The sequence below is a fragment of the Camelus dromedarius genome, chromosome 6 (genome assembly GCF_036321535.1).
Source record: "Camelus dromedarius isolate mCamDro1 chromosome 6, mCamDro1.pat, whole genome shotgun sequence".
In the NCBI taxonomy this organism is placed as follows: Eukaryota; Metazoa; Chordata; class Mammalia; order Artiodactyla; family Camelidae; genus Camelus; species Camelus dromedarius.
Genome location: NC_087441.1, coordinates 82,593,927 through 82,600,633, shown reverse-complemented (window position 1 = coordinate 82,600,633; position 6,707 = coordinate 82,593,927). Strand labels below are relative to the sequence as shown.

General features: G+C 41.1%; 1 protein-coding gene across 35 annotated transcripts in view; it reads right to left on the bottom strand.

The window, feature by feature from the left end:
* Positions 1 to 4,132: 4,132 nt before the first annotated feature.
* The window catches only part of LOC135321522 (uncharacterized), a 196,292-nt gene continuing 193,717 nt past the window's right edge, over positions 4,133 to 6,707 (bottom strand). For all 35 annotated transcript variants that reach the window (XR_010381358.1, XM_064487056.1, XM_064487072.1 and 32 more), the window contains one exon: positions 4,133 to 6,234. The gene's annotated coding sequence lies outside the window, so the exon portion shown is untranslated. The remainder of the gene's footprint in view (positions 6,235 to 6,707) is intronic.

The following is a 6,707-nucleotide window of genomic DNA, read 5'->3' as shown; positions in this document are numbered from 1 at the left end:
CTTCTCCGTCGCAGCTGTGAGGGAGCCTTGCCTTTCCTGACCACAACAACAGAGGCGATTTTGAATCTCTTAAAACTGCCATACCAGTGTATATCACAACCCTCACAAGATACGTTGAATAAAGTAGAAAACTTTAAGTGTCTCCTTTAGGATAGAAATAGGGTATAAAAGAAATCATGAATTAAAAAATTCTAGTGCCCGAATAAGTGCTACATTACACTGGCTGCATCATAAGGTTAGAAAACTTCATTACCACTTTACATACCACATCTTATAGTTAGATTTTATTAATGTTTTTTTCCCTAAAGAAAAAAAAATCATTTCATGAGTTCTTGCGTCATAGATGACGAGCAGAGTGCAAGTGTAAAACCAGGAATCTTGATGCTGGTTAGTCTAGACCATCTCCGTCACTGCGCAGATCATCTTTACTCATTTTACTGCACTTTTTAGAATCACCTTCTCACTTGGAAAAACCCCTGTGACAGTTGGATTTTTTAGTAAAACAATTCTTTTTCTTACCTAGAACATCAGTGATGTTTTCAAGATGATAAAAAAAATTTGCCCATGGCATTTAAACAGTTGCTAGTTCTCGTAATTTATGGCTCACTGTCTCGTATTTATCACAATTGGAGAACTGTGTTTACTTTCTGCAAATTCTCATTGCTTTGGTGACGCAGGGACAAGTGTCCTTACTGGATGGATTATGATAGTAGTTGTTTGCATTCTCTCCCTAAATCTGGAGTCCTGTGTTATGTTTCCTGTTAACTTAAAAAAAGGAATATTGTTAATTACCTAAATATCTAACCTCACACCAGTGATGCATATCAAATTGGTCCAAATAGGAATTCCAACTTTAAATGAGACAGTAATTTCACAACCCACTTTTCCAAAAATTTGGATTGATGGTTCAATTATACCAGGGACATTAGCTGTTTTAATTGAATCAATCATTGCTTTCTTCAATAAAATTTTCCATTCCATCTGCTCTTTTGGTTAATTGTTCTTCAGTGTTTCATTTGCTTTCTTTCCCATAAATATATGATTTTGGCTTTTGTCATTGAAAATCCTTGCTGGTTTTGCTACCTCATGCTGGAGAGGAAGGCTTGTGACTGTTTTATAGTCACTGGTTTCATGTTTGTATGAGTGCTTAATGCCACGTTGCAGGGGTGTGGAGACCTAATGAAGTGTGTACATAAAAGGCTTATTCTACACTGAGTGCAGGGTTAGTGTTCACAGCCCATGTCATCAGTATCATAATTAATCCATTAAAATCATCATCTATTAATCAGTGTTTTCCTTCTAACGTCTCCAGGAGAGGAAATGTAGTAGTCTAAATGCAAATCTTTGCCAAACTTTCAGTCAATTCAATACCTTTAAAGCTTTGCTTTCAATAGGAATGTGTGCCTTCTATCCCTAATTCTGCTCCTCCTGACCCAGGACGCAGTCCCCACAGCTGATGATCCATGAGGTACTGGATTCTTGATCTCATGGCTCTGTGTGTTCTGAGACATCTGGGGACTTCAGCACTGTTTTAGGGGCTTTGGGTCCCACCTCTTCATAGCATTGCTGAGATGAGATCTGTGGGTTCACCCTCATTCTTGAGTGTATTGTGCATTTTTCCTAGAACCAACACACTCCACCGTGGCAGCCCTGCTTTGACCACGTGCTGGGACAGCGTGTGCTTGTCAGTTCTTGGGTTTAAATTTTCTGTTCTAATTTCTATAATGGGGTATATTGACAGATAAACTCCATGTAAACAGAAGCTCTGTGGGGTTTTCAGCAACTTCTAAGAACATAAATATTCCTGAAGCAGCTAATCTTCCTCCCAACAAGTGAGGAGCAAGCCGGCAAGTCCTGGGGGCCTGTGGCGGCCAAGCTGTGCAGCCCAGGCTGCTCACCGAGGAACAAGGAGAAAATCTTAAAAACCTACTTCAATGCTGTCTTTCACAGAATCCCAGAAATGAACGTTTTAATATCTAAAGAGGGGTGATTTTTTAAAATAAATTTTTTATTTTTTTCCTTTTTCAGTTTTATTAGGTAGAATTTTTACAGTTCAACTTCACATACACATATTGCATGCAAATATATGTATAGAGCATACTGCATTTTTTAGTTTACATATATGTACTAATTATTGTTTCTAAGAACAGATTAGAGCTTTAGATTTTTAAAATTAGTTACCAGAGGATTAAGGACATCTACAAAAGAATAAACAGAATATGGTAATCCAATCACAAAGGACAGTCAGATGTGCTTGCATATATTCAAAAAATCAAAACAATATTTAGTTCATTTGTGGTCTTATTATTATTGCTATTAATTTTAGATTCCTCATAAATGAAATCATATGGAATTTTTCTTTCTCTTTCCACCCCACTTCACTTAGAATGACAGTCTTCAGGTCCATCCATATTGCTGCAAATGGTATCTTTTATGGCTGAGTAGTATTCCATTGTATATATGTATCACCTCGTCTTTATCCAGTCATGTGCTGATGGACATTTGTGTTGTTTACATTTTCCTTGTTCTATGTCTCTTCTGGCAACAATTACGGATTTTAAATATTTTCCACCTTAAAATCCTTCCTGAAGGAGATGTGGTAACTGGAATCAAAAACAGTTACAGCACAGGGTTGTGTGTGATGGGCCCTGGGGGCTTGGTAGAAAGGTTGGCAGAAAGGATTTCAGATTCTGATCAAATGAGTTCTCCTCTTGTAGCCCTGCTGACCGCCTCTCTCACGGCCTGCCCTACAAGTCTGACCAGTCCCTTCTGTGAATCCTACTGTATTGTGCACAAATTTTGTCCAATTGATGTCATCCAGAAGGGACCTTAAGTGAGGCACCCAAGCTCCTGTGTTGGTTTCTTCCATCAGCCCTTAACTTCCTTGGGAGCCAGGACTGTCTCATTGCCCCAAGGATCCCTAATGCCTAGTGAGATACCTGATAAAGCTGATACTTAACGAGCACATGGGTCAAATGGAAAAACCTGATCAAAAAAAGGCCCTCATTTTTCAGACATGCCTACTTGAGCACATAGGGTAAAATGACATGTCTTCTTGGATTTGCTGTCAAGTACTTCAACAAAGGACAAATAAAAGAACAAAGGTCTGAATAAAGGAAATATGGAAAAGTTTGTGAATACCTTAATCTGGGTGATGGGCTGATTGTACTATACTTACTGATGTACACTTAATTTAGTTTATAATTTTACTGTCATTAGCTGAATAGCAAGTATTAATACGTATTAATTGAAATCCTTAGAACTGAATAAACTTACCCCACACAAAATCCTTAATATCCTAGTAGTTTGTCTTTCAGAAATCTTTTCCCATAAAGACAGGAAAAAAGGGAAATGCAGATCCGTGGACTATTTCCACGTTGTCAAAAAACCAAAGGCCGATACAAAAGAAGAGATTGTAAAAAAGATAAAGAGGCTGAAATCAATGTCCGGAAAACCTAGCTAACAATCCTAAATGGCCCAACTTAACTAACCTCAGCACTGCTGCATCAAGAATGGGGCAAATAGCACCTAGTGGATTTTTTTTTTTAATAAATAAATAATGATCCAGTTCCTACCACAGGCAATTATGATAAGACTGAGTATAAGTTCTAACACCAACTAGTGTACAAATCATAATTTCTACTTGATTCAAACTGCTTCTTCTATAAAATTTGAATCTTTTTATTCTTAAGACAGATTTGTGGCCTATGACCTAGTGATAGAATTTTCAACTGGCTTGTATTAAAAAAGTTCACCATAGTGAGAATTTATTACATCAAGTGTTCCTTTTTGGGAAACCCATGTGCCTTGTCACTCTCTTTCATAAGATTTCCTGTGGAAAATTCAATCCTTCATTCAGGAAAAGGCTGAGCAATATATCTCATGGAAAACCTTCATAAACTGCAACACAAGAAAATGAAAATGAAAGTGAGCAGCCCGTGAAGCCAGCAGAAACACAGCGCACGGCTGTGTTCTCGCCTCGAATTTCTGTAACCAGCAGGGAAAATGTGCATTTCAAGAAATAGACATAAACAATTTTCAGGACCTGAGCACACAATTTCCCTTTCAGGGTTTAGTGGGCTTCCATTTAATTCTATGAGAAATGTTTAAAACAACAGAACAACACCTGAGATAGGGTTTAAAGTAACTTTTATGTCTTAGTGAAAATAAAGCCAACTGATAGTTATCATTTTTACTTTATTTGATCTCACTCTCTTACTTTACCTCCCCAACCTCCTCCACAAAATGATGGTGAACATCCCCTCCTGGGTCAGAAGGCTAAGTGGAAAGTACCAATCAAATGGAGGTGTGCTTTGTTGTTTATTTTTCAAAACAAACAAGTTTCATTCATGTGATTTAATAATTAAGATCAGAAACAAAGTCTACTCAATAAATGGTAGCCAACACATGTCATCATAGCTGCTCATCAGGTTTGGCCCCACGTTACACACTTTTACATGGACATGTGCCATGTGCTGTCATGGGAAACGGTGAGTGGGGACAGGGCCTCTGCTCTCACAGGGCACACAGCCTGGTGGGGGAGGTGGTGTTCAATCATTGCCCTTTTATTTAATGTACTTACAAATTATGGGAAATGCTATTTAAAAACAACAAAATGAGTCAATGAAAGTGAAAAATACAAGGACAGTATTTAGGCTGAGGGAAGACAGGGAACCTCTTTGAAGAGCTGACACTCCACTGAGACCCAAAGGACAACTCCGGTGCTGCAGGTGAAGGGCAGGGACACATTGATAAAGGGCTGATATCCAGAATATACCAAAATCTCTTTAAACTCAACAAGGAGGATGAACAACCTGATTAAAAAATGAGCAAAATGCCTGAACACACACCTCATCAAAGAAGAAATCTAGATGCCAAAGAAGTCTATGGAAAGATGCTCCACAGCATCTGTCATCAAGGGGATGCAGACTGAAACAGCGAGGTATCACTGCACACCTGTCAGAACTGCCAAAACGCAGAACACTGAAAGCACCGAATGCTGGTGAGGATGTGGAGCGTCAGGAATTCTCATGCATTGCTGGTGGGAATGTAAAATGGCCCAGATATTTTGGAAGACGGTCTGGCAATTTTTTACAAAACTAAACGTACTCCTAACATATGATCCGGCAACTGTGCTCCTTGGTGTTTACTCGACGAAATGGAAACTTATGTCCACAAAGAAATCTGCATACAGATGTTAATAGCAGCTTTATTCATAATCACCAGAACTCAGAAACAACTAAGCTGTTCTTCAGTAGGTGAATGGATAAACTGTGGTCCAGCCAGAAAATGGACTATTATTTGGTGCTAAAATGAAATGAGTTATCAAGGCATGGAAAAGACATGGAGGAACCTTAAATGCATATTACTAAGTGAAAGAAGCCAATCTGGGAAGGTTCCACAAATGTCTGATTCCAACTGTATGGTGTTCTGGGAAAGGGAACACCAAAGAGACTAAAAGACCAGTGGCTGTCAGAGGCTAGAGGGGAAGGAGCAATGAATGAGGTGCAGCACGGAGCATTTTAAGGTCACTAAGACAGACTACTCTGTATGATGCTGTGACGGCGGATACATGTCCTTGCACATCTGTCCAAACCCACAGAGTGCACACCACCAAGTGTAAATCCTAGTGTCAAGTCTGGGCTCTGGGTGATGATGACGTGTCAGTGCAGGTACACCCATTGTCGCAAATGCACGCTCTGGTGCAGGCGTCAATAGTGAGGAGCTGTGGGGACAAACTGCAGTTCATACACCGAATCCAGCCCCAGCCAATGCTGTTAATAAAACTCTGTGTGTGTGTGGAATGTCCGGCTGCTCTGGCGTCTGAACAGCAGAGCTGAGCAGCTGCACCAGAGATCAGGAGGTTTGCAGACACTGAAATACTTACTCCCAAGCCCTTGACAGAAAAAGTCTGCTGAGCCCTGTTCTAAACGAATCAGGATTCACCCTGATGAGGCAAGACAGCAGGGCCCAAACCAGGCATGGTTAATGGGACTGAAGCAATGTTTTAGTTCCAACACCTTTGCTGAAGTCCTGCAGATCCAGCGACAGACTGTAGCCAGGAAGCGTCTGCAGAAGGAGTCGGTAGCAGGCCTTCCAGCCAGGCTCCGTGATGCCGGGGGCCGCGCGCTGCACGGGGGCCACCCGCTTGCAGAAGGCGGACTTGCGGTGGAAGCCGATCAACTCATAGAGCTCGGAGAGGATGCTGCACTGCTGAATTCTCTCCTAGGAATGCTGAAGCACAGGGAGAAAAGCAACAAGCATCTGAACGAAACATGTAAGTGAAAAAAACCCGTAAAAAATTTTCCCTTAAAACAGAGACCCAATGACACAGGAAGGAAGAGGAAAGCTGACTTCGTGCACTGATGGGACCGGATGCAGAAATGCAGGGAAGTAGCGCTGTGCAGACGCTCCAGACCCCCTCTGGGCCCCACCTTTCCGCGTTCTTCCTCTCCTTTTATTAGAAAGGCCCGTATTACCTGAAACAGAGGAATCTGCTACCTAAACATGGGACACAGAGAAGGGAAAGAGGAAAAGGACGGGAAAGTAAAGGAACAACAGTTCATCTAGACCCTAGGGTTTGGGCGGGACTTTCACCAAACACACAACCTCTCAAAGCACAGAGCACACAGTGAGAGGCTGACAGAGTGACTGCGACTTCTGCTCCTTAAACACCAGCTACCTGCCAGCACACGCTGTGCCCGTTA